General features: G+C 38.3%; 1 protein-coding gene across 1 annotated transcript in view; it reads right to left on the bottom strand.

Annotated features, from left to right (window-relative positions):
- Cpq (carboxypeptidase Q) overlaps positions 1 to 13,971 on the bottom strand; it is a 425,857-nt gene that overhangs the window by 68,433 nt on the left and 343,453 nt on the right. The gene's annotated exons all lie outside the window — the stretch shown is intronic.

The following is a 13,971-nucleotide window of genomic DNA, read 5'->3' as shown; positions in this document are numbered from 1 at the left end:
GTACTGGTAGCTCATTCCTGTAATACTAACTACTCAGGAGGCTGAGATCTGGGAGATCTCAGCCAGCCTGGAGAAGGAAAGTCCATGAGACTCTTATCTCCAATTAACCACCAGAAAGCCAGAAGTAGAACTGTGGCTTTAAGTGACAAAGTGACAGCCTTCAGCACAAAAGCTCATAGACAGCACCTAGACTCTGAGTTCAAACCCCAAGACAGACAAAAAATAGAAAGAAAGAAGGAAGGAAGGAAGGAAGGAAGGAAGGAAGGAAGGAGAGAGGGAAGAAAGGAAGGAAGGAAGAAAGAAAGAAGGAAGGAAGAAAGGAAGGAAAGAGAGAAGGAAAAAATGTAATAATGTAATAATGAATGTAAAAGTAAATAATAAATATAAAAAGTTTGATAAATGTATCATCCACCTCTGCCTGGGCCTTACTGAAATCTAAGTTTAAACCAGAAAGCTATCTTTAAAAAATTGTGAAGGATTTAATTAGAACATTTGGAAACTAACAATATGCTTGATACATTCACAAATTACCATTAAATATTTTAGGTAGAATTACTGTACATGTTATAATAGAATATATAAAATGAATATTACTTTGTAGACATAGAAATGAAAAGATCTGCAAATTAATAGATCAGATTGCAAATAATCAGGGTAGGAGAATAACTGGGGCCAGATGAGCCGAGACCGCCCACAAATGAAACCCTCGTAAGCACATAATGGTACAGGAAGGTTCATTTTTCTGTTCTCAGCACTTCCATAATATTTAAAAATTTCTGTAGGAAGTGGCACTGGGGCTCAAGGGGTAGAGCGCTTGCTTTGAGCTGAAGAGCTCAGGGAAAATACCCAGGCCCAGAGTTCAAGCCCCATACCACCACCAACAACAAAAATTCTGTAATAGCTGGGTGCCGGTGGCTCACACCTGTAATCCTAGTTACTCAGGAGGCTGAGATCTGAGGTTCACGCTTCAAGCCACCTAGGCTGGAAAGTCTGTGATACTCTTAAGTACAATTAACCACCAGAAAACTGGAAGTGGCGCTGTGGCTCAAGTGGTAGAGCACTATCCTTGAGCTGAAGAGCTGAGGGACAGCACCCAGGCCCAGAGTTCAAGACCCACAACCAACCAAAGAGATTCGTAATAATATTTTTTTGTGGTACTGGAGATCAAAAAACTCTACCACTGACCTATATGCACAGCTCTATAACAGCATTTTTAAAGGGAGTATCATTCTTAAAACACATGTTATAGTAAACCGGGTCAGACTAAAACTACTACCTTTAATCCTTTAACACAAATATAGATAACATTTGTATAATGACAACATTAGTTTTCAAGGACTGTTAGGGGTTTTGTTTTTAAAGAAATTTAAATTTATTTTTATTTGGTTTTCCATGATAAATCTTTTTCTTTATTTCAAAATTATTACATGAACCCAAACAGTTTTAAATTGCAAACTTCTGGAAAGAAGAGGCCATATCTTGTTTTTTTTTTTTTTTTTTTTAAGTTCTCTTTTTTTTAAATTGTGAAACTACCGTATAGAAGGGTTACAATTACATGGGCAAAATAGTGAGTACATTTCTTATCAAGCATTGTTGCCTCCTCCTTTGTTTCCCCTTCCCATCCCTTCCCATCTCCCACTCCCCCACCCTCTACCCCCTGCCACTTGCATCTTCATAATTTATATAAAATATAGCTACCTATTGAATAAAATATTTATATAATGATGTAGATGGTCCCAGGCTTATAGTGGGTCAATGCACATGGGCAGTGCCAGTCTTTGGGCCCTGTCTTTGAGCATTTTTGCTCAATGTTAGCATGATAACATTTGGTCTGTAGCCCCCCTTCCGGTTTTTTGGTAGTTTGTTGGAGATAAGAGTCTCACAGACTTTCCTGCCTGGGCTAGCTTCAAACTGCCACCTTCAGATCTCAGCTTCTGTTGTCGCTAGGATTGCAGGTGTGAGCCACCAGTGCCTGTCTCAGTGTAGTAGTTCTATGAACTTTATGTAGGTACAAATTGATAAAACATTTAGCAGAACTATGCTTTGAAATTCTTGGGCTAACCATATGCCATCTTTCTCAAGATGCTGGCTATTAGCTGCAGGAAACACCAGCTTCCAGCAAGCTAGCCAGTCCATCACAAGGGAACAACTGTGTAGTACAGTGTACCACGATGCTAAGCTAAGCTATACTCTTCAGTATGCTAGGTGTATTGTACCTTGACACTTACAGCATTTACCATGTACAGTATATTTATCAGAATGGAACTCTATTGTCAAGCAAGGAGCATCTACACAGCATGTGTCAAGTATTATATACAACAGATGGAAGTCTTCTGGGGTAACCTAGAAGAGCCAACCTTAACTCCCTGAAAGGGGCAGATAGGAAATTAAAATATTTCCAGGCTAAATAAGAGAAGGCACAGAGAATGGTAGAGAAAGTTAGGCCATAGTGTCTATGAATCATTATAGTGCACAAAACAGTGCAGTCTACTGGGATAGAGAGAGAGGGAAGCGGGGTCATTGTCCAAAAAGAAATGTACTCTTTACCTGACTTAGGTAACTGTAACCCCTCTTCTATGTCCTCAAGTTCCCATTTCACTTCAGAGTTCTCACTCTGAGCCTCCAACTTGGGCATCGTCTGAAGGCCAACTAATGTGAGCATCCTCTCAGGTCTTCACCCTGTTCCCCAGGCTTTCTCCTGTCCAAGACTTCTGTCCACTTTCACATCACCTTAGGAATCTTAAGCTCGATGTATGGCTCTTGTTCATCTGGCCCAGAGACACTCACTTGCTTTCACCACCCACCACTCTCCAAGACGAAGTGCTTAGTGAAGTCATTCTGCCAACTGCTCCTCACAGGGCGACCTGCCTTGCTCTTCCTATGCCTCTCACCAGGAAAGTCCTCCAATCCCTTCAGCCCATTCCAACACTATGCATGTATGTTTCACCATGCTGATGAAGCTCCCTCTTGTATGTCTTTTCTGCTTTCTTTCCAGGACTCCTACAGCAACTCAGCATGCTTTATTTATTGAGGTACCATACCAAAACTGCCTCTGCTGTTACTTACATTTTTGTGTTCATCTTCAAAACAATGCATCTAATCAGTAAATGTTATGTGCTAGGTACTAATGGGCATTATGGGCATATAAACAAGAATAAAATTCTCTCTTGGTCCTTGATCTCATCAGGGGGATAAAATACAAAGTTCATTAACTTCAAAGTGAAAGTGTGTGCTTTAAATAAACATTCAAGGCAGCGGTAGAAGAGACTTCATAAGGCAGTGCATGATTAACTGCCCAATGATATAAACAACGCCTCTCTGAGCTAGTCTGCAAGTCTAGAAGGCTCGAGCTGGCCTGCTCTGAGTAAGATACCCAGGGGTTGCTGTCATTGCCAAAGCAAATTTACCATGAGGGGGAAGAACGTGAGTATGTCTTGATGAACAATTTTTAGCATGCAATATTGAAATATCACACAAAGTTATCTAGAATATTGCCAGTAGTAAATATTAAAGAAAGGGTTCTAACTCACCTGAATTAAAGAGGTAAGAGGTAACCTCTTACTAAATAATTCTCTGTATAACCCTATCATTTGCCTATATTTTTCTCCACCCTTGATTTTGTTCTTTGTGGTAGTCCGTCTCCTTCCACTGTCCCCTCTCCAGTGCAAAAGCCACAAATGCAGAGATCTAGTCACTTAGTTCCATGCTCTGTTCTCAGGGTTGACACAGTATCTGGTTTATGTTAGGTACTCAAGACATGCTTATTGATTGAAGGGAAGTTCTCCTGCTATTTAAATGAGGACTGAGGACTTTGGCCACAGGAATCTGAGTACACCCTTTTCCTGCTCTCAGTGCGGCGGCCAGGCCTCTTCACTACGGAGCATTGATCTCCTCAAACTCCACTGCGCAGAGAATTTTCATCATAAGGGAAACATCTTTTAATTAGAGGCACCAGGGGACACAGAATTGCAGTATTCTATCTGGTGATGAGAAAACATGTGCCCAGGGTCCAGAAACTGAACAATCCACTTACTTTGCATATGCATGTCTACGGGTACCCTCATTGTCTGTTTCCTTGGAACACTTTAGAAGAAAGGCTTGGGAAATGTCACAATGGAAAGTTTTAATTTAGTTCTGCTTAATATCATATGAAGAATTGGATATAAATAAGCAAGATGGAAAATATGCTAAATTCTGAGTAATCAACATGAAGACTGGACTACTACAGAAAGGATGAAAGAAATCAAATATGATTTTTTTTTTTTGTTGGTCATGGAGCTTGAATTCTGGGCCTGGGTGTTGTCCCTCAGTTCAAGGCAAATGTTCTACCACTTGAGCCACAGTGCCATTTCCAGTGTTCTGGTGGTTTATATTGGAGATAAAAGTCTCACAGGTTTTCCTGCCTAGGCTGGCTTTGAACAGCGATCCTCAGATCTCAGCCTCCTGGGTAGCTAGAATTACAGACATGAGCCACTGGAACCTGGCTCATATGATTTTTAAAGCAATCCAATATATAAGAAAATAGGACATCTCAATGAATAATGCTATTACTAAGGCCATCATAACTTAGTGAATAGACCTATCAGAAGAAGTATCACACTTCCTGCAACCTCAGCCCTACTCACTCAGCATTTGGATACTTTGTGGAGGATCAGACACTTCTTTTCAGACACTAGGAATTCTGAAAAATTCACAACTGATCACATGATAAAAGTCAGGTAAGGCCTAGTAAAAGAGAGCCAAAAGTGATAAGGGAACATATTCAAGGAACACTGTCCAGACTTCAAGAGACCAGATAGTGCTTCCAAAGGGAAGAGCAATGAATTCACTTGTGGAATTTCTGTTGGAAAAAGGTAGACTAGTGCAGGTCCAGTGGCAAATAAGTGTAAGAACTAAGGGCATATTAGGAATTTCAGTCAGAAGATGTGACTGGGAATGCATGGGAAAGCACTGAGTGGCCACAAAGGATGAACTGGTATCCCAAACAGGGAGTAGAACCTAAAGGCCTGGCATTCTGTGCTAAGTATACCTGTTAGTAATGCATAACACTCTGGAGACAAGGGAAGAGTTTTAAGAAAGGATGGGAAAAGATCAGATATTGCAGTTACTTTTAATTATTGACCCAATGAATGACTTTCTCATACTTCAGAAGGCAATAATTTCAGTGGAGAGTTGGTCCCCTCTAGGCACAGGACACAGAATTTGATCAGCAAAAGCTAATCTTGGTAGCTCTACTCTGTTAATATAGCATGATTTAGCCACAACGATTGAGGAGAAAATTCATTTTAGAGCTTATGGAAAGAGTTCCTTGCTCTAAGAAAGGGTTGTAAATTACAGATTTTTCTCTTTTCTACTATTGTATAGTGTGTGGGGAAATGTGCTGTTCAGAACAACTGCAGCCATTTTGGAACCAGGAGGGGACAGGCCTGAAGACAAAAGTCAACATGCCAAGGATGGGAAGGTGAAAGATGTAAGAGACCAAGATCTCTGTTGAAGCTAGTGAACTAAATTAAGCCCTCTGCAGGGCTGAGGAACCGGTAAAGTGGCACTTGCTTGACACATGCAAGTCCCTGGATTTAATTGCCTGCAGCATAAAAAAAAATAAATAATAAAAAAATAAAAGCCACAGTCTGTAATCACTCATGTCAAAATTCTTCCAAGTAGAATTCAAATAGAAATTTCAAATTCGAATAGAATTTTAAAAAATCCCCCTACTGCCATCTGGAGATGAGTATTTGTTCAGTTTTTTCATTTTACAGACAGAAGCATCCCAATTGGCACATTGATTTTCAATTTAGAAAGTTCACTGTGGAGGCAGTGAGCCAATTAAATGGAAGGGACAAGGAATACAGGTTAGCAAGTTAGTAGGAGGTTGTCATAGGAATCGGTGAGTTGTGATGGGTCCTGTGGGTGGAAAGGAGGGAGAGGATTTGAGAAAGAGCAGGGATTTAAAGTAAACAGGACTTGGAAAACATTTGGCTGCATCTCCTGGAACATGTAGAGGTTTTTGAATCACAGTGGTAGTCAACAAGGAAGGGGAACAGAGGAGGAGGAGAAACACATAAGGATGCTATTGTGGAAATTAGGACTTGTGGGCTATGATATTGGCTTTTCAGAGGCAGTAACTAGGGTGCTCTCACTAGGCTGTGGAGTCTTCAAGGATATGGCTCTTGTTTTCCTTACTACCACTCTCGACTCAGTACCATGGAGTCGATGCCAAGTAAAGATGCTTGGTTATCAATGAGTTGAGTATTAGAAAAATTCTATCCTATGTACAGGTAGTTAGAAGTGAAGCACAATACACACTCAAGGTCTCTAGTCACTGTTCCCCACTCCTCCCCCCAGCACATTATCTACCACAAATCAACATGTTAGGGGGGAAAAGGTTGATTCAGATTCTGAAACTGAAGATAAAACTCTTCTTGGCAGATATAGGGTAAAAGAGGGTTTTGTCTCCTACGTCACATGAAAAGAGTATTTAATTTTCCATTTTTGTGGATTTTGTAGAAGATGTTCAAAAGAAAAATGTTCAAGAAGGGTGTGGCTATGGAAATCTGTGAACTACCTATTACACTGCAGTATATGGAGTGAATCAGAATCCTCTCATTTTAACCCTGAGCTCACAGCTAGAAAAAACTTTAAGGATTTAAAGTCTATCTGAGGTGAAGGGAGACTAACTTGAACTCTGAGATTCCTTTAAGTTATTCACATGTATTGTCTTTGAAAGAATCAGGAACCAGCTTTTCACCACTGTGCTAAAACATCATCAAACTACTAGAAGGGTTATTTGTTGTTGTTGTTGTTTTGTTTTTGGTGGGTCTGGGGCTTGAACTCTGGGCCTGTGTGCTGTCCTTCAGCTCTTCAGCTCAAGGCTAGCACTCTACCACTTGAGCCACAGTGCCACTTCCAGTTTTCTGGTGGTTAATTGGTCCTAAGAGTCACACAGACTTTGCTGCCTGGGCTGGCTTTGAACTGCAATCTTGAGATCTCAGCCTAATAAGTAGCTAGGATTTACAGGTGTGAGCTACTGGTGCCTAGCTTTTTTTTTTTAACTTCTCCTTCTTTGTGGATTTAAGAGAACGTATCCTAATTGTTCCAGATTTCCTAATATTCTTTCAGTTTTTAAAAAATGTTTTGAGTCTTTTCAGAGCATCTTTCATTTTCTCTATACTCAAACCTAAGGGACTAAAAACTTGTCAAGAAAACGATTATTTTCAGGGTTTTTATTTCTTTTCTGACTTAAGTCAGAATGACAAGATTTAGGTATTTCTCTAGATTAAACTACAAGCTATGGAAGAGGTAAAGAGGTAGAAATCATTGACCTTAAACTCAAAGTATTGAAAACGCAATAGAGAAGGCAGAATGCATGTTAAACTCTAGCCATTAAAGGACAATGGCATATGTGTAATTCAAGTGTCTGAATCAGGAATAAAGATAAAGAGTGCTTTGAAAATTCAGAAAAGCAATGCAGGGGCATAGATTGAAAAAGAATTCATGAACACCAGTGAATGAGGAGTGTACTTAAGGAGCATACAGATTTCAAGAGAAGAGCAGTCATATGCAAGAGAGGTAGAAATTAGGGGGGAGGGGCTGAAGGTCAGTATTCTAGATCCTACATTATAACATAAAGCTTACATAGAAATTATATTCAAGGTGGTTTTTGTTTCCCCCACAAAGCCTTATATTCAGGTTGATATCTTATTGGATTAGCTATTCATTTGGGATTTCATTTACATGTATGAAGGATATTATCCTGCTTCGCCCTAATGATCCTTTCACCTATTTATCTTCTGTAAATAGTGTCCTCAGCTACTATGCTGGTATTCAGCATATATGGAAAATTAAAAAACATAAGGGCTCAAGCATAATATGTTTACTTCAAATTACAGAAATTTAGTAAGTTTAGACAATGTTAGGGACTCAATAAATGTTTATTGAATCAGTGGAAGAAAAGAAGAAATAAAAAGAGATCAATTTTAGAAATATTTTTGTCATTAATATTTCTAAAGTTAGGTAAGAAATCATTTAAAATATTAACTTAAATAGTATTTTAAATCTTCTCCTTAGGCTTGAGTTATTACTGTTTGCCTGAAAAATACAAAGTACATAACTGGTATAATTTAATGTTATTTTTCAGACCAATTATGATTGTTTTATGTGCCTAAAGTTTTCATTAGATAATAAGCATTGTCACGTGAGTAGATCCCATTGTTTCTATTCCAGGAATAGACCAAAGATCTGATATCTTTTGAAGCCCAACAGTAACAAGGGCACAACCACAATATAGTTCATCCTTTAAAAACTCTAAAGAAAATAAAAAAGGAATTCCAGGAAACATTTATAGTCATTTAAATGAACCATTCACTTTGTAGAAAGCTCGCTGATTGATAGAATGAGCAGAACAAAGAATGTAAGAAGAAAGAATTGATTCTTTGCAATAACTCCTTTCTCCCAGAGGTAAATTATTTTTGAGCAGGAATGAACTAAAATCTTCTGCATAAGCAATAACTTAGTTAAGACAAACATTTTAGAGACTGCTAGAGATATAGAAGGCCATTCCAGCATTCCAAACTCCCCTGAATTTTTTTTTTGATTGTGAAAATACCATACAGAGGGGTTACAATGACATGGACAAGGTAATGAGTACATTTCTTATCAAGCATTGTAGTCTCCTCCTTTGTTTCCCCTTCCCATCCCTTCCCATCCTCCCCCACCCATCTCCTGCCCTGCTTCCACCTTCCCTACCCTCCCTCCCTCCCCCAGGCCAAAGTTGTAAAGTTCGTTTTTCTACATAACGGCTTGTATATCTCATTGTTGCAATGGGTCCACCTGTATCCCTATTTAAACGATTTGATTTTTCCCTTCCCCTCCACAAAGTATACCAATATCAAATACAGTGAAAACAGGGGTTATATTGTGGGGGAGGGACGTACAAAGCAACAAAGAAATCATCTTATAAATGTATGCAAAACAATCTCATGAAAGAAAAAACATTCCCCTGAACTCTTGTATGCTGCAGGGAACTAAATAGCCACTAACCTGGCTACCAAAATGGCCTGTTCTGAGTGACTTCAACCCTAAAAGCAGGGTATCTTTTTTTTTTTTATTGTGAAAATACTGTACAGAGGGGTTACAATTACATGGGCAAGATAATGAGTACATTTCTTATCAAGCATTGTAGCCTCCTCCTTTGTTTCCCCTCTCCATCCCTTCCCATCCTCCCCCTGCCCCCTACCAAATCCTCCCCCCCAATCCCCCTCCCGCCCCCGCACCAAAGTTGTAAACTTCGTTTTCAACATAATGACTTGTACATCTGATTGTAAAGCAGTGTATCTTGTGCAAGTTATTTAGCCCCTTTGACTCTGTTTTTTCATCTGCAAAATAGATATGATTGTATCTACTTCATAGGTTGCCGTACAGGTTAAAAGACAGTATCTGCAAAAACCTTAAAGGATTTACCCCAGAAGCAGAAATTCAAGAAATTGTAACTTAATAATCCTTAAGCAATTATAATGGGCTCAAACTCTCCACTCCAGTCACTAGGTAGAAATCCGGTCTGACCTCACTGGGGTGGAGAGGGACAAGGCCTTCTTACTTCAGGTGAAAACAATCGAATCAACTTGCTCATTCCACACAGAACCATCCCACTCCCAGATCATCTCATGTTCCACAAAGCATACATTGCATGGACATGTGAAGGAATAAAACTGGAGCCAGTTCTCATTATCAAACACAACAAAGCAAGAAATAGCTGGGTGGGAGTGTTTTCTGTCTTCTGACACAGGTTTCAGTTCCTTCTCACTTCCCCTTTGACTTCTCTCTCCTTAAAAGCAGGTCTCTAAATTGCCCTCTTCCTCACAGTTCACACTCAGCCACTTTCATAGGGGTTCTCAAATTTAAAATATTTCTTGGTGAAAAATAAGGCCCAGGAAAGGAAGTTAAAGTTTTGAACAAATGATTCTGTACTACTTAGAGGGAAATTTGCTTTCCTATATTTTGATCATGTTTATCAACAACATACATGGGACATCATTCATGTCCAGAGATTTTACGTCACTGGAAATAGAAATGTTGTTAGAAAAAAATTCAAAATACGGTTAAAATATACACGACAACTGGAGAGAATTTGGAGTCCTTTACTGGGATAAAGGAAATTCCCTTCTATTTTTAATGATGAAGAATTAGTTTAAAACTTAAAACCTCAAGTATGCCTTTAAAACTACAGTATGTCAAGAATATGCTTTCTAAATATCTTAGGTCCATGTAGCACATTTTGTAGGCAGAAAAAAAGAAAAGAAAAAAGAAAACTGGAGCACAAGGATCTTGATACCTTTTTGTTGATTGTTTTTTAAGCCTGTGATATGTTCTGTATGTTTGTAGTCCTGAAAATTGTTCTGGAAACAGTTAATGTTAAACACTTCAATGTTAAACTATGTCTGTGTGAATATATCTGGACATACATTCAAGGCCTCACACTCTTGTTTGGCTTTTTCACCCCAGGCTGGTGCTCTACAGCTTAAAACACTGTCCACTTCTGTTTTTTGTTGGTTAATTTGAGATATGAATCTCTTGAATTTGTCTGTCCAAGCGGGCATCGAATCTAGATTCTCAGATCTCAGTTTCATAAGTAGCTTGGATTGCAGGTGTGAGCCACCAGTGCATGGCAAACAATAACTCTTTTGATTTTGGATATCATGTGAAAGGAACAATATTGGTTCATAAACATTTGAGATCAATAGTTATTTTCCATGACCTGTCGTGGAAGATGCATGAGTTTGTCTTCATTCTGTTCCAACTTCTATTCCTGTAATATTCCTGGCCAGATTTTATAATTTTATTAAATTTAAAAGTAACTTTAAAAATCATGTTTGTATTATAAGATATTAGAATTTTATAAATAAATAAAATAAAGTAAAATAAAATAACTACAATTTCATCCTTGCTCCCAAGGGCTTAAGATTTCCCTTCAGGCTAGTCTAGTCACATAATAAGTGAAATTCAGTCAGAGAAATTCAGTTTACATTCAGACTCTTAACAGAAGTCTTTCCAGTAAAAAAAAAAAAAAACACATAGCAGGAAGGATCTTATTCTGAAAGAATGAATAATGGTTAAAAAAAGTCAGATAAAACATATAGCCAGCATTATACTTAATGGTGAAAAGCTAAAGCCATTTCATCTAAATTCAGGAATGAGACAAGGATATCCACTCTCTCCACTTCTCTTCAATTTAGTATTAGAATGCCTAGCAAGAGCAATAAGACAAGATGCAATAATAAAGGGGACCCAAATAAGAAAAGATGAAGTAAAACTCTCCCTCTTTGCAGATGACATGATCTTGTATTTAAAGAACCTCATGGACTCCACTCCCAAATTACTCGAGCTGATTTGAAACTTTGGCAAAGTAGCAGGATACAAAATTAACCCTCAAAAATCAATGGCTTTTCTGTATGCCAATAATGAGAAGAGTGTGGCTGAAATCAGGAAAGCAACTCCTTTTGTAATAGCCCCACAAAAAATAAAATACCTAGGAGTTAACTAAAGAAGTGAAGGACCTCTATGATGAAAACTTTAAAAACCTGAGGAAATGATAGCAGAATTAAGGAAGTGGAAAAACCTCCCATGTTCCTGGATTGAGAGGATTAACATCATAAAAATGGCAATACTTCCAAGGCTATCTACAAATTCAATGTGATACCTACCAATATCCCAACCTCATTCTTCAAGGAAATAGAAGAAGCAATCCAAAAATTCATATGGAACAATAAAAGATCCCGGGTAGCAAAAACAAGTAGCTGGAGGAATATCAATACCAAACTTCAAACTCTACTATAAAGCCATAATAATCAAAACAGCTTGGTACTGGGCACAAGATCAGACCTGAGGACCGATGGAATAAAACTGAAGACCCAGAAAGGAACCCACAGACTGATAATCACCTAACCTTAGATAAGGGAGCTAAAAAAAAATAGAATGGAAGAAAAACAGCCTCTTCCATAAATGGTGCTGGCAAATTTGGCCTGTAGAAAACTAAAGCTAGATCCCCATATATCACCCTGCACCAGAATCAATTCCAAATGGATCAAAGACCTCAAAGTCAAAGCAGACATCCTGAAAACATCACAGGAAGGAATAGGAGAAACTCTAGAGCTCTTTGGCACAGGCCAAAAATATCATAATAAAGACCCAGAAACACAACAAATCAAAGAAAGAATGGACAAATGGAATTCCATGCAACTGCAGAATTTCTGAATGGCAAAGGACATAGCTAGCAAGATCAAAAGAAATCCTACAGATTGGGAGAAGATCTTCACTAGCCATACAACAGACAAGGGTCTCATATCTAAAATACACTTCGAACTAAAAAACTAAATTCCCCAACAACAAATCCTCAAAGAAACAACCGCCTGATTAATAAGTGGGCCAAAGACTTAGAGAGAGACTTCTCTGAAAAGGAAATAAGAATGGCCAATAGACACATGAAGAAATGCTCAACCTCTCTGGCCATAAAGAAATGCAAATCAAAACAACATTGAGATTCCATCTATAATCAAGAACTCTAATAACAACAGATGCCAGAGGAGATATGGCTAAAAGGGCATCCTACTGAATTGTTGGTAGGAATGTAAACTTGTTCAACCACTTTGGAAAGCAATATGGAAGTTCCTCAAAAGACTCCACATAGAGCTCCCCTATGACCCAGCAATCCCACTTTTGAGCATTTGCCCAAATAATCACAAACAAGGCCATACTATGTTTATTGCAGCATTATTTACCATAGCTAAGAAATGGAACCAACCCAGATACCGTACCTCAGTAGTGAATTCATCAAGAAAATGTGATATATTTAGACAATGGATTTCTATGTCTCCATCAGAAAGAATGACATGGTCCTATTTGTTAGGAAATGGAAAGACTTGGAAAAAATTATACTAAGTAAGCCAAGCCCAAAGAAACATAGGTCCCATGATGATTTCCCTTCTCTGCAATAACTAGTTTATGTCTAGGACAAGCAGAAGAGGTCAAAAGCTATGTACATATGACCATATAACCTGATGCTAAGTGAAATGAACCCCAAGACAGGGACACAAGAGGTTTTATCTTTGTTGCTGTTCTTTTTAGTGTACTTATAATGTACTATGTAATTTTTTTAATTTGTATGTTCTTCCCTTATGGTACAACCCCTGTTGACACTGTATTTGATTCCAGTGTCTTGCATCTTGTATATATATTTTTCTAATTTAGGGAGGGGAAGGAAAATAACAAAATGCTGAAATAAGGATTCAGGATGACCCATTGTAACAATGAGAAGTACAAGATACTATGTTGAAAATGAACTTTACAACTTTGTGGGGGGGCGGTGGGAGAGGGGAGGGAGGACTTGGGGAGGTGGGGAGGAAAGGGATGGTAGGGGAAAAATAACGGAGGGTGTAATAGCTCGATAGGAAATGGACTCATTACCTTACTCATGTAACTGTAACCCCTCTGTACAGTATCTTTACAATAAAAATATAAATTAAGGAGAAAAAAATGTCAGATACCATGGTATTGGGAAGGGAATTACTTGGGTCAGTGAAAGTTTCTTAGCATAGGACTTGAGTTAGAAAGACATGAGTAGTATTGCTTTTTGTTTATCCAATTTTGATTGTGAGATCACTGTGCTACTTCTACCAAAGACACTTCTTTAAAACAAACAAATAAAAACAAAATGAAATGGAACAACTTATTTCTAGGATGAATCTTAAAATTATTAAATCAGAATCTCTTCAGTGATCATTTAGAAAGAGGAGATAGATCAATAATGGAATACAGTTGACTACCATTATCCCAGGATTGGAAGCCATCAGATTATTCCTGATAGACAAAGGCTTCAGGTTTCCACACAGCACATGGTCAGTCAGTCAATAACCCTTGTGAAGGATTACAGAGAGATCTTATTGCAAACTGTTGGCAGATGTAAGGAACATTTCCTTC

Source organism: Dipodomys merriami, unplaced genomic scaffold, assembly GCF_024711535.1.
Source record: "Dipodomys merriami isolate MVZ:Mamm:240054 unplaced genomic scaffold, mDipMer1.0.p SCAF_4, whole genome shotgun sequence".
Taxonomy (NCBI): Eukaryota; Metazoa; Chordata; class Mammalia; order Rodentia; family Heteromyidae; genus Dipodomys; species Dipodomys merriami.
Note: the sequence above shows the minus strand (reverse complement) of the source record. Positions and strands in the feature narration are given on the sequence as shown.